The 27,500-nt window shown below is 49.2% G+C and overlaps 2 long non-coding RNA genes across 2 annotated transcripts in view; one reads left to right on the top strand and one right to left on the bottom strand.

The window, feature by feature from the left end:
- Positions 1-3,683, top strand: part of LOC129381084 (uncharacterized) — a 6,582-nt gene extending 2,899 nt beyond the window's left edge. Inside the window, exon 3 of the long non-coding RNA XR_008609313.2 lies at positions 3,596-3,683. This is a non-coding gene — a long non-coding RNA (uncharacterized lncRNA). The remainder of the gene's footprint in view (positions 1-3,595) is intronic.
- LOC129381083 (uncharacterized) overlaps positions 1-5,278 on the bottom strand; it is a 10,046-nt gene extending 4,768 nt beyond the window's left edge. The window contains exon 1 of the long non-coding RNA XR_011892281.1: positions 3,621-5,278. This is a non-coding gene — a long non-coding RNA (uncharacterized lncRNA). The remainder of the gene's footprint in view (positions 1-3,620) is intronic.
- Positions 5,279-27,500: the final 22,222 nt, after the last annotated feature.

The raw sequence follows: 27,500 nt of genomic DNA, 5'->3' as shown, positions 1-27,500 counted from the left end.
TTGCTACATTTTGGCATTTTTAGTGCAAAGAATTCTTCCTTCATACCAAGCACTTTGCAGTAGGCAATTTTATGTCCCGGTTGGTTTTGGTCTTCTGCATTCAAAACAAAAATATGTCTGACAGTGAACACGAACCTGTCTCCCAGCATAACAACCCGACGCTCTAACCATTTGGCAACTGTCGTGCACATACTTCTCGCTCGCCAATGCATAGCTCGGTGTATTGGATAGTGGCGCATGTATGACTGTGCATAATATGTGTCGGAGCATGTGTGCATATAGAAGTCACTTATCAAAGAGGGGGCATGCCAGTCTCTCCCATTATTCCTTTGTGGCAGGACTTTGAGGTGCTTTGTCAGACTGCACCACCTTCGGGATTCGCTCACATTTCCAAGTCCACGCACTGTAGCAGCTAGCACAACATGGACACTGTGGAACATTGTACTACTTTTAGGCTGTAACGTTTCTTCACTAGAGTACAAAAAACTGCAGATCCAACAAACATGTTAGAATCTATGTAAAGCGGTTAATCAGAATCTATGAAACATGCATATCTAATGCATTGCTGCAATCCAAATGATGGAGAGCGTGTTTGCCTTGGCAAGCTAGCAGTAGCAGATGTTGCAAGCATATTATGTAGGGAAGCCCTCTTACCATCTGTAGCTGTTGTTTAGTGAGGATGAAGGTGATATGGTGCTTTTTGAGTGGAGAACGTTGACAAGAGGTGTATACACAGAGACGTATGACACTTATTATAATACTACATGTAAGGCTTGTGTCGCAGTGACACATACCCATTCTAGAAGATAGGCCAAGAATAGGCACATACCCATTTGCGCATACCACTTAAGCCAGGTTTTCCACTCGGCAAAAAAGCAGTCACCCCAAAATAGGGACGAAGAGGCAAAGAAACCTTCACATTACCACCATGCCTTTGCCTTCGTACTCTTCTGAAAAAGCTTGTGCAATACATGGAATCACTCGACATACACAAACCCGTTGGTCAACACTGCAATGGTTTGGCAGAATCTTACCCAATGCTACATAGGCATTTACCTGCAAAATGATTCCTGTAACATAAATCCCCACAGTGTTTGGGATCTACATAACTTTTTAATTTCTCAGGCATTTGGTGGTAGAGGCCAGTGCATTAGACAGAGATCCTGCTACACTGTAGCAATGCTCAGAATGTAGTACGAGGTTACTCTCTTTGGCTGTAAGATGAAAATAGAGATTATATTAGTAGTTAAAATATAGTAGCCAGTATTGAAATTACACATACACTTCAAGGCTGAGCTACATCATAACACGGAAGAGCAGACACATGCGGTGGTCACTTGAGCTGGCATTTTGTGCACTTTCACCAACAAGCACTGCTGTATGCTGAAGTAAGGCATGTTGTTCGGATAGCCAGTTCATAGCTTCAGCAAAATTTTAAACTGCGGGAGGAAGACAGGGTGTGAACAGAAACATAGATGCACACACAAAGGGCAGATTTCCAACTGGCCTTATTTCGTGAAGGCAGCGAATTTAGAAGGTTTTTCAGAATAGCAAAACAAAGAACAATGGCAAAGAAATCGTGCACGAGGCAGCGACGAAAGATAGCAAGGCCACGGGGGCATTAAGAGCGCAAGAGAGTCTTAATGTGCCCATCTAAGAATTATATTTCTTTCCTTCATAGGGATAAAGAAGGAGAGCTAACGCAGTTGTCAGCCCTTTTAGCGATGTGGAATGCCTTGATGCCTTGTCTTTCTGTTTTTGGCTTTGCCTTCAAAAGGAGTTTAGTCTGTTCCAGATAAGGCAAGCAGCTTTTTCTGTCGCATCTCTTGCACTGGAAAGGGAGATTTTCAAGGAAAGAAATAAAATTATTAAATGGGCACTTTAGGACTCTCCCGCGCTCTTTTTGCAAACATGGCCTAGTTATTTTTTGTAGCTGTCTCGTGCGCGATTCTTTGCGATTGCTCCTTGTTTCGCTATTATGAAGAACCTTATAAATTCCCTGCCTTCACAAAATAAAGCCAGTTGGAAGTCTGCGCTTTGTGTGTATGTCAATGTTTCAGTTCACGTCCTATCTTCCTAAAGTTTTGCTGAACCAGCCGCATAGTTTGTGTATACGATGAGTAATTAATATTAGGATGACAGCAGCACTGCAGTGGTCTAGTGGCATGGTGTCGACCTCGTATAGAGGAGGTACTATGTTAAAAACCTGGATTCGCGCAATCAACCCTTAACCCTCGGTTTCCCGCAGCTGCAAAGCACTTGACTACTGTAGCAGTCAGACATACTGTATATTGGAGAGTGCCAGGAATGGCGAGGTTGAGACAGGGTGCTGGAAGTACGTTGGGCCAGGTGATACCTCAAATCCGCCCAAATATTTCTATATTTCACTGTATAAACCTTTGCAGAATGAGCAACCTTTCAAGAGTCATGTTGTTACACTCAAAAGAAAACTATTAGTAAGTAGTGACCAGTTTATTTTGTTTTGCAAGCCAAACAAATTGCATGCATTTGACATCACTTACTAACTCTTACTTATCTAGCTCTCCGATACCACAAGCATATGCATTCACATATGTTTTCAAACAAAGCTATCGTGTGCAGCCATGTTTGTGGTAATGCAATGCACGATAAATGCTATGTTGCATGGCACTTTGGTCACAACTCACTAGAATTTAGCGATATTGCCAAAGAGTCTTGCAACGTAGCATTTATCTTGCGTTGCATTACCACAGACAAGGCTCCACACAATAGTTTTGTTTGAGAACATGTGAACGCATGCGCTTGTTGTATCGGAGAGCTACTTACGTAAGTGTTATTAAGCAATGGTGAAATACACGCAGCAGTGAGCTTTGTTTCCAGTGAAGCTTTGTTGCCCTTTATCAAGCTGTATCTTCGCATTTGAATACTCGATTGTGTCTTCGTATTTGTATGTATATTTTGCAGAACTCCTGCTTTCTAAATGTTCTCTCTCTTGCGACTATAATTTCGGTGCAATTATTCTAATACACGACCGGTGACAGCTGCTCTAACGAAGAACATCGCCATTAAAAAATTTCCCTAGCAGTTGCATAAGCACAAAAACGTAAACAAGGTTCTTGAAAAACAAAGCTTTATAAAAATTTTTGTTCTCAACTTGTTCATTTCATGGCCTTTACGTTTTCCATATAAGCGCGATGCACTGCTTTGCTGGCTTCGAACTGATGTAGTTCTTAAGTTCATGTGATATTTTCTTCACTTATTATATAGTCAAAAACATAGAAGCATTGCTATCATTGCTATCTTGCAGAAATATTGGCACGTACTCTTACATTTTTTAATGAATAAATACACATTTTAATTGTCTTGACAGTGCGTAGCGTTCAAGAATTCGTTTGCAGCATCTTTGGCAATGGCAATGCACTTATTATTCATGTATTTGATCCCCCGACAAATTCTGTGAGGAGGAGGCCGAGCTGAAACGTGAGCCCCCTCCCCCCCCACCACCCACTCACCCCCGAACAATATTTCTGGTTACGCCACTGCTTGCAGAGGAATGACTTTTTCTTGCCTTCTCGCCTTTTCCATTGATCTTTTGCGTTGTTTATTCTGCCTGCAGAGCGAGTGCCCCTATATGCACGAACCTTGGATTCGATGTAGAAGGCAACGGACCAGTCGAAGGCTCGTCACCCGTGTCGCCCGACGCTTGCTGTCGAGCCACGGATTCGACGACGGCCGGTTGTTCCCAATGGTGGGCACCTTCGCACTTGCCGGCCACGAACGTGATGGAGCGCGGGTCTGTCGAGATTGGTAACAGCACCAAAGTGCGCTCCTTCGGCTTCTCAAGTTTCGTCGTAAGCAGCTGTTCTGCCATCACAGCCCGCTATGCCCTTCTTCTTCTTCTTTGTATTCGTGGAGCCCCTGTAAGCAGAACGGTGCTCACTGCGGTGAGGGGACCCGCCATAGTAGTCTACACTATTGTGACAGGCCTTGTCACTGCTAAATAGAGGGGCCCCCTTTTTATTCCACCGCGTGTTATGTGCGCAGGTGTTTGTTAGTCAGTGGATGAGGGGGGAGGGGGGCGTCTCACTGGGTCGCACAGTAACAACGTAACAACGCGTCATTATTCATTGGTCTGCGGTCGCAACAGTGCCTTCTACCTAACGCCCACCCCCCCCTCACCTCCCTCTCCTTGGGCAACGCAACGGGCCCCTTCGCTCCCCTTGGCCGGAATCCTCCATGTAAGACGGGGTGTTAAAACTCCAGACAAAAGAACGAGTAGAGCAGAAGTCAAACGAGTAAATCAATAATCCAGCAACCTTTGCAAAAATGACAATCATTCCAAGCTGTGAGAATGGAATGGACGTAAAAGCACTTTGCTTTTCGTATGAGAGCTTTGACTGTTGTCACTGGTTGTCATTTTTCGCTTTGCGAGTCTGGCGTCGTTGCTCGTTCTGAGGTGCCCGGGCTCGCGATGGTCGTTTTCGTTCAGCATCGCGGGAAAGTTCTTCGTCGGTGGTCATTTCGCTCCGGCGCCGTTTACGTTCTCGTTGCTGTTCCCTCCGGCGCTCCTAGTACGCATGTTGTTCTTCGGGTGCACGAACTACACGTGTCCGCCCCATCAATAACGCAGCTGTTTTTAGCGCAAATAGCTCTCCTGCTTATATACGGCGGTAACCTTGATGTCACGCAATTGCTCACGCGAGCGTTTTAATCTGTACCGAAATTTGACATTTGCGCCGCCGCACTTCACCCATATGCGTTTGTTGGAAATCGCTAAGTCCGTTTATGTTGCCGGACACCGAGAAAACTACGGAAGGTTAGTCATATCTAGCTTTTGCTGTAAAAAAAAATTCTCACAACGATATTCTAACCCACCACCCCATCATCACGAGCCCGGCGCTTTTCGGCTGTGCTTTTTATTTTCTTTATAATATTGACACGTGTACTTATCTTTATCGGGCGACCACGTTTCGCCGCCTAACAAATGTTATCGCACAGCGCGGGACGCGCCTGCATGCATCCGAAGTTTCTGGAAAGTTATCGATGCTTCTATCCGGCTGTCTGTTGTCGCCGAACCTTGTGTTATCAGATTTCATCGGGTGACGCGAATGGTGTAGAACTTTGTGGAAGGCACGCGGGTCCCAACGATTAGTCTGGAACGTTCGACGACTGCTGTATAAAAGCCGACGCGCTTGGCCCGCTGATCAGATTTTTCGACGATCGCCGACTGTGTTCGCCGCTTTCGTTGTGCTATAAGTGTAGCCTGTTTTGTGGGCACAGGTTCGCCCAATAAAATCTAGTTTTGCCTTTCACAGTATTGCTACTGTGTTCTTAACGTCTCCACCACGTGACAATATGAGCGCCGCATTTTCGTAAAAGCAAGAAAAACAAAGCGCTACAGAAATCTAAGGCGACTGAAAACACCTTCAAAAGTCACGCAAGCACGTGCAAGCGTCCGATAAAGACATGCAGCCCGGGGTATTTCTTGTGCAGCATGCACACTACGAACGTAAGTAGCAGATTGCCGAAAAAACGACCGAGTGCTTCGCGCTGATCCAGCGTGCGTGTCGTACATTCTATTGCGCCGCAGACTGTGTAGGACAAGTAACGTGAACGTGTCATATGGTGGATCACAAGGATTTTTAAAGGTAGGAAACGAATTACGTATGGTGTGATATCTAACACTGCCGTTTGTGTCCGCATGTTGGAAAGATTGATCAGTTTTTTGTAGACTGTAGGGAGGCTCCGTTTTTCTGGGACATTCTCCATAGCAAGCTTAAAAAAGCGGCAGCACCATGAAACCAGGCTGAAGATTTTGCTATTACACAGGTCCTGGATGGCTACTGTCACCGGCAAACGATAATGGGGCATTGCTGCAATATGGTGTTGCTCTGCATCGAAGGATTAAAAGTGCGTCAGCGTCTACGAAAAATGCACTTGTAGTGCTTAGCGGGAGCTGATCACGGTGTCGGAACGCAAATTCGTCTGAGTGCCGTCTGTACCACTTAGAATCTGTAAAGACAACATTTATTACCGCTCGAAATAAATATGTTCTGCATATTGCGATTCTTAATATGGGGAGCTACTTGCAGCGGCCGTCTGGACATGCGAAGCTACAACGGCGCATGCGCACGTGTTTGTCTCCCTGGAAGCAGCTCGTCACGGCAGCATATGACTATGTGCTAAACTGCTCTAAGTAAGCACGCATTGGTAGGTTACGCTTGCCCATTTTCATATTCAATTCTGCGGGCCCGCTCTTCTCGTTTTTTCCGTCGAACCCGCGTGCACGAGCCCTGCACGAGACGTCATTCAAGGCGGAAAAGCTGTCTGAGCGCACATGCGCGCACGTCTACGCACTGATTCGTGACTGCACCACTCGATGAACTTTCTACGTGTTGTGGCTTTTGCCGCTGGCCCGATGAGAAGAGAGACTCACTTGGAGCAGGCACGCGATTGCAGTAGCGCGTTGAATCGGGCTGATTGGTACGTAGCTACTATCGAAATCTTTCGGAACTGAATCTATATTGAAGACATTAATTTATCTGTGAGAATGCACTGTCACTTTCTTAGTAGTCCTACTGCGCAGCAATACAGCGCTCCCAACGTTACTGACAATTTGCGGTCACGTTCTGGCCGTCTTTTATCGGGAAGGATTCGAGGCCCCTTCTCCGATCCAAGCTTTAGTAAGGAAGTAGATCGTGCCAAAATGTTGTCTTTTGATTCAATTTGGAAAACGCGCAAAATTAGTGGAAGCTATATCAGACAAGTCGGATGGAAACTGTGTCATTTCCGGTGGGAAGCTCGCGTGCGCGAAGTGACGTGGGACAGGATGCATTGTCGTTGTGCAGCATCCAGATCTGCGTGCACCCTAGATTGGGCCGTTTTCTCCAAATGGCCTCCGCCAGAGACCCTAAAGCTACGCTCTAGAGCTCGCTGTTCCTTGCTTGGTGATAGGGGATGAACTCTAGATACACAGTACTCTGAATGCCGAACAACACGATGAGTATGCACTTCGTCAAGCTGCATACATGCCTAGCGCTTTTCCGTCGTAGAGAAGTTGGATTTTTCCACTGCGACGAGAGTTCATTTGTCTTAGGGTCCTACCTATGCACCTGTTCTGTTGCTTGTGACGATCCCCTATGTGAAAGCCGGGTCATTCGTCAGATTTAGTTCGCGTTTATTTCGCAGTCTTCCTATATAAAAAAAGCAATCCAGGTGAAAGGTCGCCACTTCAACACGATCGCTTAAATCACGCTAGCATCGCAGAATGATGCTAGACCCTTTCTGGAAGAAAGACGTCCAGGACATACTTGCAAAATGTCAGGGATACTGGAAGAGCTATATTGCTTGCGAGGGGGACTATTTAGAAAGTGAGAGTGTTTGAATGCACATGACTAAAAATAAATGGCTTGCATCGAAACAGGGCCAGTGCCAAAAGTTTTTTATGTACTAATCACAAGTTGAGGTTTACAGGGCTAAACACAGAAGGATGATGGGAGGAGGCACGCATGGCGCTAACTATCAACCAATTATTATTTATTATCGCGTCAATATATACTCAAAGCACAAGCAGCGAAAGGGACACTAACGAGCCGGTATACAGTCGTGAGCAAAAGTAACCTACTCCTGCGAGTGCATGCGGAAGAGCATCACAGCGCCCCCTGACACCACGCCCCTCAAGCTCGTGTGATGTCAATTCCGTCGCGGTGCTCATGTGCGTTCGTATATTAATCGTTGAAATGACATTCGTACATGGTTACTGCGCCGGAATTGACGTCACACGAGCTTGAACGGTTTGGCGCCATGTGGCACTGCCAGGCTTTTCGACGTGCACTTGCAGGGGTCGGTAACTTTTGTCCGCGACTGTGCGTACGATAGCGCTGTTAACAGAGGAAATTCACGTGCTCAATAGGCGCATGATTTCATTGGGCTGTAGCGAGCGCGAAGGTACACTGGCACCGTTTTGACCATTTTTTATGGATGACGAAGGTTTGGAAAGTTACCTTTCCGCGTTGATTGTTAACGATATGTTAGTAAAACTCCGCACTCTGAAAGCATCGGTGTGTAGTTTGCAAGATAGTTACCGTTTCGCGTTGATAACGATATGTTCGTAAAACTCCGCACTCTGAAAGCATTGGTGTGTAGTTTCAGATCTTGCAGTGACCGCTACATCGCAATGAAATCATGTACCTATCCTGCACATGACATCACCTTGTTAGTGGTGATATCGTATGTACCTCTTCATTTGTGTCCCTTCTGCTGATTGTATTTCCAATATATATTGACGTCGACGCATAAAAGAAATTGTTGTTAGTCAGCGCCATGTTTCTTTTCACTGGTCACCATCCTGTCATGAGAGTTGTTACCATGAAGTTCAGAGGCACAAGGTGGCGAAGACGTGAAAGGGTTCCGAAACTGACTATGCGTAGCTGCAGCAAATAAAAACTGTTTTAAGCTTCATCTAGGAACACCAGCATTAAGGCACCTTAAGCTGCAAGTTGCGAAACTAACACTCAGCTGCGTATGTATGCACACTACTGATGCTGCGAATCGAAAGCACAATGCACAGACAGACAATGAACTTTTATTGAGGTCCTGAGGGACTAGCCGGTGGAGACCCGTTGGGGCCCCCGGCTCGCCGCTGGCTGCTCGTATGTCGGAATCGGGAGGCCAAGCCTCTCCGCTCTTTCACGGGCCCTCTGGACGGCCATGGACTGGAGCTTGAGTTGCGTACTAGATATGGCCTCGTCCCAGTCCCGTTCGCTGGTGAGGGACGTATCCCGTAACGCAGGACACTGCCAGAGCATATGAGGTAGAGTGCTAACCTCCCCACAATCCGGGCACTGTGGGTCAATTTCTAGATAAATCCTGCTTAAGAAACCTCGCGAGGGATACGACCTCGTCTGAAGCATCCTAAGCGGGATCGATTGTGATCTGCATAGATTTGGATGTGGAGGCGGGAAGCGCCTGCGTTCCTCTTTATAATGGGAGACGATCTCGTGAAAGGTTAATAAGGCGTCGCTGTGGCCGAGCTCCTCCGGATCCAATGTAGCCCCATCGCCGTCGCGGCGCGTTAATTCTCGCGCACGGTGGTGAGCAATTTCATTGGGGTTCGGGCGGTCCGGCAGCACGTTGTCGCCCATGTGAGCTGGGAACCATATAATATAATGCACGGGGTCACAATTAGTTCTGGACTTGTTTTTCAGAATCGCCTCCACCTGTCTCGCAACCATTCCCGAAGCGAAAGCCCTGACGGCCGCGCGTGAGTCAGTGTAGATATACGGCCTTTTTGAATCCTGCATCGCCAGCGCCACCGCCACCTGTTCTGCCACGTCGGCCGTCACAGCGCCTACCGAGGCCGCAGATAGGAGCTCGCCCTTTTCGCTGACCGCCGTGACCGTCAATTTACCGGTGCGCCCATATTGAGCTGCGTCCACGAAGGCTTCCATGCCGACCGTTTTCTTCAATATCGCCCTGCACGAGCTGCTCGCCTGCCCGCATTATGTTGCGGGTGAACGTTTCTAGGGAAGGGGCTGACGACGTAGGCCCCTTTGGAGTTCTCGTCCAGCTGAACCACCTCGCTGTGACTGTAACGTGGCTGCAAGCCCGCAGCCTCCAAGAGGCGCCTACCGGCGCTGGAGCGCGAAAGCCTCGTGATCTGCGCCGCTCGTTGCGCCTCTATGAGTTCGAGGGTCGTGTTATGAACGCCGAGCTGCATTAGCCTGTCCGTGCTCGCCGTGATCGGAATACCCAGTACCTTCTTGACGCTTTTCCGCATCAACGTGTCAAGCTTGTCCCTTTCAGTCTTTGTCCACTGCAGGGCCGAGACCACATAGTTGATGTGGCTCATAAGAAAAGCGTGATGCATCCTAAGTAGGTTGTCCTCGCCTAGGCCCCCCTTCTTATTGGAGACTCTCATGATTAATCTGAGAATAGTCTCGGTTTTGATGGTCAGATGCGCAATGGTTTTGGCATTACAGCCCCTGGCATCGAGCAACAATCCTAGAACTCTAATCGAATTCACCCTGGGGATCTTCTGGCCGTCCCGCGTGTATACATCTATGTGGATTTGCTCGGGCGGCACGAGCCCCCGAACCCCCTGCCTTGCCGGTCTGTATAACATGAGCTCTAACTTCGTCGGGGAGAGTTGGAGACCCGGGCCCTCCAGGAAGGACTGGGTCACGTCCAAGGCCTCCTGGAGCGTCTGTTCCACGGCCGCCTCCGAGCCTCCCGGACACCAGATCGTAATGTCATCGGCGTACAGCGCGTGTCCCACGTTTGGCACGGCGGCCAGCCGCTTCGAGAGTCCGTGCATTGCAATGTTAAATAGGAGGGGGGAGATCACCGCCCCTTGTGGCGTGCCTCTGTTTCCTAGCGGGAATGGTTCTGATTTGGTCTGCCCCACCTTGACGACCGCCGTCCTGCCCGTCAGGAAGGACTCCACAAACGCGAAAAATCTACCTCCCTAGTTCAATGCCGAAATCTCATTTAAGATGAAGTCGTGCGACACGGTGTCGAAGGCTTTGGACAAGTCTAGTGTAAGAATGCCCCTGACGTCTCTAGTCCTGTTGTCAATAACCTGTCTTTTTAGCAGTAGCATGACGTCCTGCGTTGAAAGAGATGGTCAAACCCTACCATATTGTACGAGAACAACCCCTCCCGCTCTATGTGTTTTGAGATCCTGTTATGTATAACGTGCTCGGCAACCTTACCTAAACATGACGTTAGCGAAATGGGCCGGAGGTTGTCCAGGCTTGCGGGCTTTCCAGGCTTAGGAATCAGTACCACCGTCGCCTGCTTCCACGAGTCCGGAACACTACCTTCCTCCCATACCTTGTTGATTTCCTTTGTAATGGTGCTAATGGACCGGTCGTCCAGGTTCCTCAAAACCCGATTGGCTATGCCATCCGGCCCAGGGGCCGACCTACCATTGAGATTGTAGAGCACCTCCCTGATATCTGCCTCAGAAAACGGATCATCGAGCTTTGGGGCGTCCTCCCCCACGTATTGAGGGCATTCCCTTAGTTCATCCTTTCCTACCGGAAGATACTTCCTTGCCAGGTCTCGGAGAAGGGACGTATCGGAATGACCTTCCTGTTTTTGCTTATGCACAAGTCTATCTACGGAGAGTCTCTGATTACCCTTGGTCTGTTTATCATCGAGCAGGTGCTTAAGAAGGTTCCATTTTTCCCCCGTGCGCATTCGCCCGTATGCTGCCGAGCAGGCTTCGTTCCATTGTTGCCTGTTGAGCTCCAGACAGTGTGCCTCTATGCTGCGATTAAGCTCCGCGATCTTCTTTCTCAGCCTGCGGTTTAACCTTTGCGTTTTCCACCTCTCCAGCCCAGACCTCTTGGCCTCCAGGAGATGCGCCAGGCGCGCGTCCATCCTGGGGGTCCTAAGGTCCGTGGATATTTCCTTGGTGGCCCTTTCAACGTCTATCTTGACCTGCGCGAGTAGATCCTCCAGTGCACCGTACTCCGACTCATCTTCGTCCCGTATCTTTCGGAAGAGATCCCAATCAAAGTACTTAAATATCCTAAGCGGGGCCGCTCTGATCCTGATTGATAACGCCACAATGTGATGGTCGCTCCCTAAATTTTCTTGCAAGTTAGTCCAGGCTGCGTCAGTGTTTCTAACAAAAGCCAGATCTGGCATCGTGTCCCTCGAGACCGAGGTACCTATCCTCGTGGGAAAGCGGGGGTCCGCCACTAGGGTCAACGCGCAGTCTTCTGCCGTGCTCACTAAGTTCACTCCCTTCGCCGTTTGTCTATTATAACCCCAGGCCATGTGCGGGGCATTGAAGTCCCCTGCCACTATCAGAGGGTTGTCACCCGCTATGGCGACTGCCCTGCCTAGGAGTCCGCGAAAACTCTGCCTCTGATCTGTTGGAGGGCTGTACACATTGAGGACGAATATGCTCTGTTTGATCCTGCCACTAGGGATTATCTCAACCAGCTGCGCCTCCAATCTAGTGCTAGCATCAGCTCTGCCTATTGTGATATCGTGCTCCTGGAAGGAAATTGCCTTCTTAACCATAGTGATTACCCCTCTCCTACCGTCTCCTCTCGTCGAGACAACGTGGTAACCCGAGAACGTCGCCTCCTCACAAAGGGTCTCCTGTAGGAGCAGGACATGCGGTTTCTCCGCTTGTGCTTTAACAAACTGTTGTAGCGAGGCCTTGCGCCTCTTGAAGCTGGTGCAGTTCCATTGCCACACAAATAATTTGCCTGTGTTGTCCGCCATTGTGTCTCTATTTAGTTAGCATCCCCTTGAGTGCGGTGCACGTGCCGGACGCCTGGGAATCCTGATGTGCTTTCTTAACTTAACCGGCCACCTTCAGTCTGCTTACGTCAACAAGCTTAGCCTCCATTATCCCCATTCTGCGGTTTAGGGTAGCAATGGCCTCAGACTGTTTTTTGATGGTCTCGGATTGCTGCTCGATAGCTCCGGACTGTGTCTTAATAGCCTCCGCTAATCGATCGAGGAGTTCTGCAAGCGATCCTTTCGCGATGGTCGCGGCGGGCATGGAAGCCGATACGCACGCCTCCTCCATCAGCTCCAGCGCAGCCTCGGTCGACTCGGGAGGGGGCGCCTTACGCTTTGCCTGACCCAGCACTGGTTTTTGCGCTGGTGCGGGCGACGTGCTGCCATGACCGTGCTGTGTTTTACGAATCGATTCGAGGTCTGCCCTCAACTTACGCATTTCCGCCTTGAGCTGCGCGTTTTCCTGCTTTAAAGCCGCAAGACGCGGATCCTCCATCTGCTCTGGCAGTGTACCATGCGTTACCTTCTTTCCAGTCGTCGTCTCCCTGACCTTGTCCACCCAGGTAGGCCCCTCCTGGATGCGAACACTGGAGCGCGAGCGTCCCCTAGAACGGGAGCGCGCTCTGCTGACGGGGCGCCCGCTGGATCGGGACCGCGCTCTGCTGTCGGCGTGCTCCCTGGATCGGGAGCGCCCTCTCGTTGCCGAAAGGCCCCGGGAAGGGACCGCACCTGCCACGCTGGCATCACGTGATCCTGCAGCCACTTGCGCCTCCCGGGCGCGCCGCCGGCGCAGCCGCCTCCGACGCACAATGTACGGCACCTGGAAGCGCAGGCTGCACCTGCGGTCGGCCGTCGGGTGCGCGCCTCCACAGATGGCGCACTTTGGGTCGCACTGATGATCTTCTGGTGGGGTAACTATGCCACAACCGCGGCATTTCCTTTTGTCCTCGCCGTTAGGGCAGACGTCTGCTCTATGGCCGAGCTCTCCACACGTGTAGCAAACGTCTACTTGCCTGCGATACAGGGCGCAAGGCAACATGACCGTCCCGCAGACCACGTGATTCGGCACCCTTTGTCCTTCAAAGAGCATAACGATCGTGGGGGTCTTCTTGATTCTTCGTACTTCTAATGCCTCGGGGTTTCGGTGGTTGACAATGAGCGCCTTTAGATCGGCGTCGCTGATCTCGGGGTCCACCCCCCGCACCATTCCCTTGCAGGTGTCATCCGATGCCGCCACGTATGCTGCCACGTCGAAGGGCCCCTCCTTCGTGTGGATCCTCTGGATCTTGGCGTAGGCGCGCGCATTCGCTTCATGCGGCGTGGAAATAACTAGGATGTTCTGGATTCCATTGGGGCACACCGTGTCATCCCGCACTTGCGTCGGCGCCAGGGCCGCCGCCATGGCCAGCGCCCGGGCGAGGTGTATCAAATCCGACTTCTTTAAGTCCAGCCCCCCTCGAGGTCGGACGATGATCTTGAATTGCTCCCTCGGTAATCTGGGGAGCCTCGAGGCGTCCACGATACGCTTCAACGCGCTCCGTGGTGCGGCAGTGCGGCTGCCGCGTTTCTCGCCTTTTTTCTTCGCTTCGGGCCCCGGCATCCGCGGCTCGCTCGGCCCGGTCTTCTTCTTTTTGCCCAGCGCTGTTACCCAGCCTGAGCACTCCGCATCCTCCGGACTAATATCCATGCCTTCAACAATCACCACGCTTGGATTGGAGGCCATAGCACCGCGTCTCGCCGCCACTCGCCGAGCGTCTTGAGCGAGCGTCTCGCCGAGCGGCCACCGCTCTGCCGTTAGGCTGAACGCGTTAGGTTTAGCGGCGCGCCAGCGTGGTCCACCAGAAACAGCTCGGCGAAAAGTCACAAAAGCACCCACCGGTGAAAGTTCGGTGTCCTCCGGTTCCTTGCGACCAACCGCGTCGAATACTGCAATTGTGTAACGTGGCAGCCAAAAGAGCCTGCCAAAAAGATTTAACAAAGCGGGAGCCGATATTCAGCCGTCCGCACTGGTCGGCTCTTCTTCTTCTTCCAACTTCGGCGGAAAGCTTGTGTTTTTGTCCACAATGCACAGAAATAAAATTTTATCGCAGTTCCTAGATGTGAAAAAATTTTATTTCTGCACAGTGCACAGAAATAAAATTTTTTCACATCTAGGAACTGCGATAACACTCGTAACTTTGTCAGCTTTTAACACCCTTCTTCAGTGTGTCTATCGCAAGTTCGATCGCAGAGCATTCTAAATCAGCATCTGTCAAAACCCCTCTTCGCGACTTCCATTTCTGTGACAGGCGCGGTGGTCCGCCTTATTCCACGTTCATTCATATCATTCTGCTCTAGGTTTGATTTTCTTCTTCCGATGATGATGATGACGCTCAGGATCCGGAGGCAGCCTGGCGACATCAGCATACGGTCGGGCCGACACAGCAAACCGAGCTTCGAGCTTTTAACTACTGCCGCAGTAAAAGTAGCATGTTAGGTGACCCATCTTATTTTCTTGTCTTTTTTGATGGTTCCGGTAGCAAATGCACTTCGAAAAAACGTTTCAGTCTTTGCCTTGTGTCACTCATGCGGCTTATATTATTTTGTTTAGGTGGCGGAAAAGCATGTGTAGGTCAAAGAGGCCGAAGATTGAATGAGAGGCTTCGCGAACACGTGGCAATAACAACCAGTGACGAACTGTGCGTACATCGTAGGCAGTGTGGTTGGCGGCCTGCATTGGACTATTGCAAAGTAGCAGCGAAAAAAAATTTACTCGCCATCCCGGCCCTGCGGAAGTGGATGTCCAGCGAAGTTGTCGGAAACTACCACTACAACTGCTGCGTGGGGGCTGCGATGAAATTCCACGGCAATACGACGATCTGCTAGTATTGCTGTTTCTTTTCCCCTTTGCCGCTACTCGTATTCACGCTGCTCCTCGGGAGTTCTAACTATGTGTTGCCCACCCATAGCGGTGCTACAACAGTGAAATCAGTTCCTAGGCTGGTTCGTTTATGTATGAATGGCTGGTGACGTTACTCCCAACGTGACAAGCTACCATCGCCGTGGCAGCTTGCGCAACAGTAACCGTTACCGGGAAACGTGTGAGGGGAGCGCTACGATCTTTGCATTGTTAGCAGGAGTGCCTTATTACAAATGATGTGGTTTGGATGCTTGTTTTGTGCTTGTTCTTTAATGAAACGAATGCAGCGCTGTATGTCGTACGCGTGATACCAAAGAAAGTAAGCGCTTTTCGCTTCGATCGGTGAAGGCATTGTTTTTTTCATTAAAACGCCGCCGCCATAAATCCCAACCAACTATAAGCTGAGGCTAGCAGCTTCGCTGTAGAGCAGCAACCAAATGACAAGGAAAATAATTGAAGCCCACGCAAAAGCAATATCGAAGCAGAATGTGTCGGCTCCCTGTCTTTTCTATTATCCGACAAGCAAATGGTATTCCTGCTTGCAACACCGTAACACTATAACACTTTCCGCGACCATACACCGTTAACTATTTTTAATGTTGCTGCCTCCAAACATGGCTCGTACCCGCGATGGGGTAAGCCACACTCGTATGGATGATACGTACACCAAACGACATACCGAAAGGGGTAAAGGCAAACATTCAAAACGAAGCATTTGGCAACTAAATGAGAACACTGACTTTTACAGGACCTATACATCCACTTAAGAAAAAAAAATAATGCGTCCCACGGTCGGTACCCTAGCAGCGTAAACTTGCGGACGCTTCAATGAACTTGTGCATAGGAGTAATGATCGACGCATGGGTTGTGCCTAATGACAGGCACCAAGAGACAAAATTTGCGGTGTTTTCAGTGCTAAACCCACGTTACCAGTTGGAAATATAAGGACCATGCTGCGGAGGGAGGAGAAGCGGCGGCAAGAAAGAAATGGTCAATAGTTTCTGGTTCATTACAATATGAGCAGAGGTCAGTTATGGAAAAAGCAGAACTATGAAGGTAAAAATTTATGCGGGGAACTCTACAGCGAACGCTTGGCAACGTCACCTCGCGTTGGCGCGAAAATCATTTGCTCGTGCTCTACCGAAACTGTAGATGTCGAAAATCATATGCGGGAAGTATAGCTGATTCCTTGTAATTCAGTCATAAAAGGCGTTTAAATGTAGCTCTTTTTATAAAAGAGAAATCACGAAGAACATTTAAGGCCGGACATTTTAGTGATGACGAATCGAGCGACTCGGCTGATTCGTGTAAAGAGATTCCAGTGTGACCATCCCCTGCACCTTTTTTTGTTCTTCTTTTTCCCACGCTTTTTATGCTCTTGACAAAGAATTGGAGTATTCAAGTTTATCTTCAATCAGTTGTCAATCAGTGCAACGTATCGTTTATTTCGTGAGCCTTCGTTTCCTCGTCGTCAGAGCTGTTCGCGCCTGAATACAAACAACCAACTAAGCGTACACGTTCACGGAAATATAGATTTTACACATTGCTTTGTCGCCCTGTGCCTTTGTCAGTGAAACTCCCAAAATGCGCGTGCACCGTGCCAGCTCGCCATAAAAGAAACCTATCAACGAGGTTTTATTTTCAAAGTATTCGCAGTTAGCACGGATATATCAGCTGCGAAGCCCTATTGCTGTTAGCAGCAATTTCTATGTATAAGAAGCTTTAGAGTGAAGCTTTCTTTGCCTGCTATTCCATGGTTTCGCCTCGGTCGGTTGGTCTGTCGTTGGTCGGTCACTGTTCGGGTTCTCGCCCAACCTCCAGCGCAGCATACCGACACTCTAATCATTTGGCCGAGACCGCACGCACACTTCTCTCGTGCCAGCACAAACTATAGCTCTTCGAAATGATCGCCGCACGCTGATAATGAAGATTATTGCCAGGCTGTGGCACATGCCGACAATGGACGATCGGCCAGGAAGTGTCCCGGTACGTTCAAAATGAAAACGAAGATATTAAGAAAACACATAACACATGATTAACTCACGTCGTGTTGCACGGGCGCGTGATCAGAACTCATGCGCGCGCCAGATTTGTGTACGCCAGGGTGTCGGGAACGGTGTGGTCAAACTTGTAGCGTTTCACGACGCACTTCCCATAGATTCCAATATGTGCGTTGGACCTGACTAATCTCTCGTACTAAAGCATTTTATTTTTAACTTTGACTCTGCTGGCTTCCTGTCGGCTAGGCTGCAATCAACTCTGTTTTCCTAAAACCACAGTAAAAGAACGCGCGCACTGCATTTGTATTTCAGAATTTCACAGAACACGTCAACATACACGTATCCTGCATCTCTAAAGGTTCTGACAAACTAAAAGACACAATGTGAATTAAAGAGTGTGAAATACGCACGCGTTCATTGCGAGAGCCAAAGCACCGCGAGACAAAGGCATTCCTCGTACAAGGCCGCAGTTTAAAATGTATTCACCGAATACGCACGAACGTCTTATTCGCCGCCTCTGACCTTAAATCCAACGACCACGCATCTATAAGCTGAGGCGAGGAATCAGCTACAGCTATTATTCATTGGATACTAATACAGTGTTTATGCATACACTAACTCTGTTTGCCAACAACATATATGTGGGTCAATCTATAGCCATAACAACTTCCACTTTACGTAGAAATCAGTGCATTTAATCAGATTGAGTTAAAGAAACATTTGAAACAGTTTAACAAAATAGTAGCAACGCACCAACCAGAGCGTTTGGCAGCACGAGATTGTAAGGAAAATATGCACCAACGAACATCCCCGAGGAACATTTCGATGACGTGTTGTGCAAGATTGTTCAGCTATTGATAATTGCACTTGTTTAATTACGCATAAACTCACAAGCATTCACAGTATTCCTCATCACAAACAGTTCTGACAAAGCGACATAATTTCTGTAGGTATCGGCATGGAACTTCAGTGTCGACAACAGCGCGATAATAATCATGAGGCACGAGAAGAGTAATAGTTGACCTAATCGAAGGCAACTCTGAACTCAAATAACAAGTAAGAACAAAAGATAAAGCTTCAATAAATACTATCTATGTACAGAAGTTCTATGTGCAAAGTTCTTTTTGTAGCTACATACAAAGTGCCTTTATGTTAATGCGCCATAAAGAGCTGGAATTCATTGTATACAAATTTAATTCAAGCATACACGCACTTGGGGTACGTATTCATGCTTGAACCAAAGGGACAAGAAAACGTCTCAGAAAAAGGCTCGAAATTTTTCACCGCCACATCACACACCCTAGACTGCGTCGTTTTGGAAGAACCAACGTAGCAGCTACAGTGGCACATGGTGACGAAAAACACTTGTTTCGGCGTACAGCACGGGAGTCCCTTGAGCGGCAGGTCTGCCGCCTCGTCTCTGAACCGGATGTAAGCCGTGTAGGCAACGTCGAGAGCGGGTACTTCCGGAAACGCGAGCCTGTTGTCGATGTGTTGGCACCACGAGGCGTTCCAAAAGGCCCACGCTGTCGTCATCGCATCCGACGGCTGCATCTCGACGCCTCCGTGTAAAAGGTGCTCCAAATCATCGAGCGCTTCGAAGATTGCTTGGGCGTAGAGAAAGCCCACGCCTCCGTATATCATTGCGCTCGTGCCCTCGGGGTAGTAGAACGGAGCACTGACGGCCGTCAACGAGACCGACATGGTGTTCAGTATCGGGTTGTACGATATCATCTGGTCCGAGCCTGCCTGGTAGATTTTGGAAGCGGCTACGTAGTCGCGGCTGCCAGCGGCCACTGCTGCACTGTTGTTCTGCAACTGCAAACGACTCCACAGCCACTCGCCCAGAAAGCCATCCCGCCCTCGGTAAGGCTGTCCGTAGTACTCTGCGAAACCACCTGGTCGTCCAAAGTCCTCCTCTGGCCAGATGACGGTGGACATATCTTCGAGCACACTAGAGAGCGTTATCTTGCTTGTTTCGCTGAGCTTGGAGTAGGAACGTAATTTTTCGATGGCAACGGTGCGGACGCTCTCCAGGTGTCTGGCGATGGAAAGCCTTTCGTGAGTCGAGAACAGCGCCTTGTGCACCGAAGCGAGCAACACGTTGTAGGTCGCGTGAGCGTGGTCGAAGCAAATGATTTGTCGCAAGTGCATACTGTCCGAATGCTTGTTGACCGCGGAAAACAGGTCACTGCTCGCCACGGCGCCGACGGACTGCACGAACCACCAGATCGTGTGAAAAATTATGTCCTGCGCAGTGTTCCGCGCGAAGATTGCGCCGACCGCTTTTAGAAGTCCTCCATTCGTAGCCAGGAGCAGATCGTTCGCCGTGACGTTGTGGCTAGGGCTGTATAGGGACTGAAATGCTTGCACCCAGTCCTCCCAGTTTCCTAACTATGGCCGGTAGGGTTCGGATTTCTAAAAGCCTGGATGTCCTGTGCAGAGGTTGGGAAACGGAGCTCAGATTACTGAGCACTTGCGTCTGCACGCTAGCGCTTCTGGTTTTCAGAAATATCACGAACGACTGCGACGGAGGCCGGTATTTAAATATTCTTGTATTGAAGTAGCTCAGGTAGATTAGATAGGCGTCGTCGTAGCGCAGCAGCGTCTTATGGAAGACCTGCCACGTGCACACCAGTCTGGAGGGGCTCAAGACAATGGCGCGGTCTCTCTGAATATGCGCCGTAGCCGGAAGCATGCGGACGTGAAACCACAACGGCAGGGCCCACAGCACGGACAGTTCGAGCAGCAGTCGCAGGGCGCGCGCGTAGTCGGTGACGGGCGTTTCAGGCTCCTCGTCTTGAGTGGGCCAGGCGAAACTGGTGCTGTCCACGATGGCTATAAAACTCGCTACTGCGTCATTTTCTTCGTCCGCATGCCGCATACACTCGCGCATCATGATGAGCGGCCTGTTGACTACGGCATCACGGTCGAAATCGCCAAGGCTCCTCTTCTCAACTCGCAAGATGCACTCCAACGCGGCCTGCCTGGAGACAGTATTGGCGAAGTCAGGATCACCGGTCTTCCAGCCGGAACATACAAAGCGTCCAAAGCTTTCGCAGAGTGACGGGCTGCGTCCGACGTCGATTCCTAGAGTGCGGGCGTGATGGATGCAATCCCGCGAGGCGCACACTCTGGGCTTCTCGCCGCCTCTCATCCGGCTACCCCCGAGAAGGAGCAACACGAACGTCACGACGACTACGAACAGAAGCACAGCCGCCAGGATGGCTAAGCTACCAATGCGCTCCATAACGCTGGTCACTTTTTCCCATGAGAAGAGTTGGACTAGGGATCCAGTGCGACGCTTCTGCAAATGGAAAAAAGAAACAAGTTGGTTGAGACTCCACGTGAGTGAAAGAAACTGAAAGCTCTAACCAGTAACGCAGCTAAGTATTGCACAGATTAAGAAAAAAGCAGCAAGGTTTACCGCCTTTATACAATCTTATTTACTCAAGCTTGATGAGCAGAGCCTTAATTACGGGATGAGCATTTTGAGTCACTGCTTGACTGAAGCAGACGCGTTATCTTGTAGAGAGCCGTAAAGTCAGGGGCGTCGTTTAATAGATGTTGCAATAAATAATCACGATAGTCTTACTTAGTGCATAATTACAAGAATGTTACTACAAAGCTTTCGGACATATTCAAAAAAATTCTAATGAAGTGTTTCTGGCTAATATGTTCCGCACTAATAGTTTTAAAAATTTTACCAGATCGACAAGACGCGGCGTGTGCATCACTACGTAATATTCCGTTATTTCACTACCTTGCTCTAAATGTGTAAATAACGAATTTAGGCCAGTATGAAACTATAATTGAAGTGGTCCTAACTGTCAAATCATGAAGCGAAAAATGTCTTATTGGGAACCGAACGCAAGCGCTTTTGAGGGTGCATATTGCTCTCATTTTTGGCTTTCCACTGATGTGGCTACGCGTAGTTAGAGCTCAGCGATACCTTCCGAGCTCAACTAATTTACTGCGAAATATCATTCTCCCGCTGTGAAGACCGCCACCTTATCTTTTGCTTGCCTGCTTCTTTATCAAGGATTTCAGTGAAGCCGCCTACTAAAGAACAAAAGATACATTCGCACAAACATGAATGATGAGGACATACACAGGCGCTGAATTGCAACTATAGGTTTACTGCTCAAAACCGCGCTCTTCAACTTGTTCTCGCGACGCTAGTATCTCGAGCAACCTATGGAGTTCTTGCCTACTCGCTGACGAAGCAGCGCGTCCAGAACCTGAACGTCTTTTAGAAAGAGGTTCTCTACGTTATAACGAGACTACCGCGTCACACGCGGCTGGATTACCTGCGCTGCTATGTGCAACTCCCGCTGCTAGAGCACATAATAGAGGGTCACCGTGTTCAAACGAGCTTCGTCGTCTGTCAACATGCCAGGATCGTGCGCTCCCGCCCACTCTTGGGGAGACATCAGACCCGCAGCTAGAACTTGCACCGCTGACGCCGCCATGGCAAATGGTCGACTCGCAACCTCTACCCAGACGCACGGATCCCCGTCGTCACCCTGAGCGCAGGCAATTAAGCGAACCGACACGTGAAGAGCCTTGCTCGGTGTCGAAGCTGCTCGCTTTTACACGGGCGCTGCCTTCCAAATCCCTACCGACGTCACACGTGCCACAGTTGGGCTTCGCCGTATTGATTTGCTATCGACAGGCCAGCCATTGTATTAAATTACCAAGGAAAGGTGCAAGACGCTCTCACTATTTTTACCAAGGACCCCATGGTGGTGGAACAAGCGGCAATTGCATTAGCCATCAGGAGTAATAAGTGGGCCTGCATTTACAGTGATTCGAAATCCGCTGTAAAGTGTTTTGATAAAGGCTACGTAGCTGGAGTTGCAGCTAAACTTTTTGAAAACATTGGGATTATGAGAACTTAAATCCGATGGTTCCCTGCGCATATGGGGAAAGTAGACGAGACTCGAGTAAACGTCAATGAGGTTGCTCATGACTTGGCACGACGACTTGCTAACCGCGACAGTCACAACCGAGTTGTTCACCATCAAGCCAAGGAATCTAGAGATCATTTAATAACATACAATGACGTTACCAAACATTACTATTTAGGACGCAGACAATTCCCATTGCCACATTCAAAACTGAACAGGGCACAGGCAGTCTCACTGCGCTTGTTGCAAACGGGTACATATCCCACACCGTACAGCGTTAATAAAATATATCCAGAGAGGGAGATTAAAATGGGACTGCAATGATTATAATGGCATCATTGAAATCAGGCATATGCTGGCGGGTGGTGTCCCGCGACTCTCCCCAACCTCGTTGAAGAATGGACACAGTGGGAGAAAAGGATTCAAAGCCCATTGTTTCAGGACCAACTAAGGGCAGTCCCGAGGGCCCATGATGTCGCTGAAAGGCTTGGCCTGACAGTACGTGCCAACGTGGGAGCGGCCCGCCTTGGCTTAAGAAGTCGAGCCTCCGGACCTCATTACAATAAAGGTTTTCACACACACACACACACACACACACACACACACACACACACACTGCCCCAGGAATAAGACTTTGGCGACCACAGACCTCCGGACGTCTCGGCGGCTGAACTACTAGCGATCGACAACGCCCTGATATGAGCCCTTGAGGAACTTCCGGACGTCAGTGCACAGATCAATGTCTACACGGACAGTCAGGAGGTGGAGCGCGTATTGCGTGTACCTCTCAACGATCCCATTGGCACAATAATTGCGGAAACCAGAAGACGTCTGCGCACAGCTCACGGTATTGATGCGCGTGGGTCTCCGGCCATTGTGGTGTACTGGACAACGCAGCGGCGCACGCCGCTTTCGTTGTCCAGCACACTGCAAACGGACCTGCCTAAAGCTTGTCAGTTGTTTTTGAGCAAGGCCCCTAATGGCGCGCACTGCCGACGCGCTGGCTTGCGCATGAAGAAAGAAGAAAATTCTCAGAATACGATATGGGGCTCACTGGCATCCTGTACAGATGCGTTGCCCTGCATGCAACTCGACGACTGCACTAACGGTCCGACACCTGTTGTGGGGCTGTCCGAAGTTCGGGACCCTCTGGCCGAAGCACCGAGGCCAAGTAGCTAGCTACGAAGAGGGGATCTGTCTGTCGACTGAAGCCGGCAACGTCCGGCACGTTGTACGTCCTTGCGGCGGATCCTAAGTATGGTGTAGAGCGGGGCACCTCTCGACGGCTGGCTCACGTCATTTCCCGAACCCCATATCCCTTCTGCCTTTTAGGCCAATGAGCCATGCGAGTAAGTAAAGATTGATCATCATTTCGTCTGTTTAGTGTGTAATTATTGTGAGGTGGCTTCGGTGGTTAGTGTAATAGGTTCCGCGAACTTCTGATAAGTAGGTACATTTTCTGCTGCCATAATTGAGTACGACAATGTCCAAGAACGTGTACCTGCGGCCAACGTTATGGTAGCATTTTCTTAGATTTTTTTACGCTTTGTTCAAATAAATGCCCAAGCCGTCGAGCATGAGAAAGTATAGTGTTTAAAGTAGGGCCTTCTTGCTTTTCAGGCCCCAAGGATTGCTTTGAAGACCCCGCCTCGGTATTAATCAACTTTGAGAACAAAGCTTGTACACAACTGATATCACGAATAGGGTGTCGAACTGAATTTTTTTCGGTTCGACACCCTATTCGAAACCAACCCGACACGAACGAGACCCTAAACGAACCCGAAAGGCTTGAACCCGAACCAAACCAGAAAACATTCGGTTCGGGTTCAAGCCTTTCGGGTTCGTTTCCGAGTTCGGTTCCCGAGCACCATTCCGTTCCGGTTCGAACCAGTTCAAGCGGGTTCAAACGGTATCGGAGAAAAAAAAAGTGGTGTTTTTTTTGTTTTACTCTTTTAGTGCTACGTTTTGTTTTCCTGCCACATCGGTATAAATACCAATTCATAACGTAGATTTCTTTCTGTAAATGTTCTCACTTGGCTAACCGTTTTCCATGGGAGGCCAACGATTACATCACTAACAGAAGCGAAATAAAACGTTCGGAGGGACACTTAAGGCTGCTTAACTGTGTGAATGTGACAGCGTTACTCTTTATGGCCATAAGGTTATTTTTATTAATTTATTTTAGTTCAGTATAAAACCAAATTTTATGGTATTCTTGGCTCATAAACCCGCAGTTTCATACCCCGCAGTTGTTTCCCTGCGGAAAACTACAACAATGGGTCCACGTAGCCGCCGCGTTGCCGCCTTGTGCTCCGCTCCCCTCGGCGACCACAGACCTCGTCTTCTGATAATTCACTCTCGCCGCAATTTTCTGACAGGCACGCAAGTAGCCAGTGGGCAGCGCCCCGGTGCAGCCGACGCACCCTTCTGGGCGGCCGGTGACGGGCCGTTCCCCAAATCATGCATCCTCGATCGGGTTCAGGCTGACTGGCAGGCAGCCTACTGGCAAGCATCTTTGGCGGGCAGCCAAATTCTCTGGGCAGCAATGAACAAAAAGATGGCGGACGGGCAGTCCGCCATCTTTTTTGGTACTATCAAATGTCGCCACAAACGCACACACAGGTATTTTCACTCAAGGAGGCAAGTAATGCTTTCGCATTGAAAGAAGATATGGTTGGTCTGCTACGCTTTTCATGTGCCTATAGTTTCAAGGGCGTTTTACCTTTAACGCGAAAGCAGCAGTGCTAGAATTCGAACAGTGCCCGGCGTTGGCGTCAGCCTCCACCTGTCAAGCGTGGAAGGTCGCGTTTAGAGGGATTTCATTCTCCTCACCTTCCACCTGCTAACAGACCAGTTAGAAGGAAGGAACGGCTATAATGACTGTCCGGCTATAGAGGAACACCGGCGATAGCAACTTGCTCATGACACTTCAGCGACAGGTGACAGCGATTGGGTTCCAGTAAAGATAGCAGCTTAGTGAAGTCACAAGCAGCGGTAGTGGTCGCTGGTACTCTAAGGCTGCAGAACGGTGGTAGCACAAACGAAGAGAAGGTATTGAAGAATGTTATCGGATTTCCTTCGCATAGAACCAGTTTATTGTCCCTCATCTTTTTCTTTCAGTTTAGTTGCTTCCTACAGTCTTGCCTCATATAAATACTTGCTTCGAAAACTCTTGCTTGAATGGAAAATATCCATTCGGCAATTATTTATTAACTTCGCTGCGAGATGTCAGTCTTTATATAGATGTCAGTATTTTAATAACATTTCGGTTGTCTGAAAACTTCCGCTTTTTTTTTTGCGCAACTAGATTTTCTGATTGCGCGAGAGGGATAGCGCCGCAAAATTTGCAAATGCCAAGGACCCGAAAAATATCCAGATTTGTCCGACCCGCTAATCCACCTTGACCGGCCGGCTAATTCCTGTCAAATTAATCAGCACACCAATCCCACTAATTCACATTAGCACACCGACTCATCGCACTAATCCACCCCAGTCACCAGCGTGTTTATTCGAGCCGCGTAGCCTTTTTCATATGCGCGCCGACTTCTTGTAACAGACGGTGGCCATAAGAGGCTGATAACTTGATAAAAATCAACTTGTTCATTACGACTTATGATGGTTTTATCAGGACGCGCAGAGCGTGACGAACAATGCTGCCGCATTATCTCTCGGCAGCGTCTCCCGTCTTCCTAAACAATGCTTCGAGCAAATAAAGTTATCTTTATCAGAATGCTGCGCTCCAAATCTACGTTCAAGGAACCGGTTCCGAACAGTTCCTTAGATTCGTTCCGGTTCGCGTTCAGTTTCCACCGAAATGGAGGAAGAAATAGGGGCTCGATTCGGTTCCGGTTCCGGGCAAGAATTCGCCACCACTCTAAGGGTGGAGCGCAAAGCCTTGTAGAATCACGGGATGTACTACAACAAGATGCATACCTATCTCGCACCACTGGCCGCGACCGCCATCTTCCACCGTACTTGCGAACGGCCCGCATGTTCTGCCGCGTTATGCAGCTCTGCGATCGTCGCCGTGCGGTTGTGCGGGACTCGAAAATGCAAGTCGCCTTCAACGCCCATCAATTAATGAATAGCAAACTTCGATGAGCCTTCACGAATCACTGCAACCCCGCCTGTTGACCTATACATTCTTGGATGTCTGTGTGGGCGGCATTCTGAGGAGCCGTACTGCCTTGAAACCTAAATGTCAAAATTTCTGCCAATACACCTTTCTCGGTGAAGCGTGCTTCAGACCTTAGCTAAGTACCCTAAACAATTGCTCGCACGCTCTGAAATTTTCAACTGAAGTATCCTAAACAACCTTGCATTGCATTACGAGCCGGCATATTTTCTGCGTCCGCAAGAAAACGCCTTTCATGCGAAAAAATGAAGTGCTTATACTAGGGCCCTTTATCCAAGCTGCCAAAGCTTCATTCACCCATGTAATGAGCACAGTGGTCACACCACTCGCGTTGGATCCTCGCTTGAGCGTTCAGATCCACGCGAACAACATCGACCTCGATTCGAATAGTAGTGGCAACGCTTGTGGATAAGTCTTTTTCTTCAACCCATGGCGATAGTTAAGCTGGGGACCACAAGGTGACCATATCACGACAAAAATCAGTGTGCGTCGTCAGTGATGATAATAGTCCTCGTCAGCGTAACGGAACGGAAGGACGGAAAGACGGGACGCAGAAAGTAAAACCAATTTTGAGGACTTCACTTCTGTTGAAGTAATTAAACAAGATTTCAGTGCGACACTTGTTTGAGAATATATGTCTTTAGGAGCGCCCTGTCTTGATTATGGCAAATAACAATTTACGCTGTGAAAAAAAAAGCGACTGGCGCTTCAGGATATCTCTATTCAAGTTTGTAATTCTTATTTGGGGAGATTCTTATTCAAAAAGCAATGAAAGGACAATGAAAGGTGGAGAAGAGGGGAAGAAGGGCGACGACGTAAATGATGCCCCCGAGAATAAAATAAATTTAGGTCTTGATATTTTTTATAGCAAGCGCTCATTCGTCATAATCGTAGCACAGAAGAGCCCCGTCCGTCCATCTGTCTGCCTTTCTATCTGTCTGTCCCTCTGTCTATCTGTCTGACCGTTCGTCCGTGGGTCCGTCCGTCTCTCTGTCTGTCTGTCTGTCTGTCTGTCTGTCTGTCTGTCTGTCCGTCTGTCTGTCTGTCTGTCTGTCTGTCTGTCTGTCTGTCTGTCTGTCTGTCTGTCTGTCTGTCTGTCTGTCTGTCTGTCTGTCTGTCTGTCTGTCTGTCCGTCTGTCTGTCTGTCTGTCTGTCTGTCTGTCTGTCTGTTTGTCTGTCTGTCTATCTGTCTGTCTCTCCGTTCGTTCGTCCGTCCGTCAGTCTGTCTGTCTGCCTGCCTGCCTGTCCGTTCGTCCGTCAGTCTGTCTGTCTGTGTCTGTCTGCCTGCCTGTCCGTTCGTCAGTCCGTCTGTC

Source organism: Dermacentor andersoni, chromosome 1, assembly GCF_023375885.2.
Source record: "Dermacentor andersoni chromosome 1, qqDerAnde1_hic_scaffold, whole genome shotgun sequence".
Lineage (NCBI taxonomy): Eukaryota > Metazoa > Arthropoda > Arachnida > Ixodida > Ixodidae > Dermacentor > Dermacentor andersoni.
The sequence above is the reverse complement of the archived record's forward strand: the minus strand, read 5'-3'. Positions and strand labels throughout refer to the sequence as shown.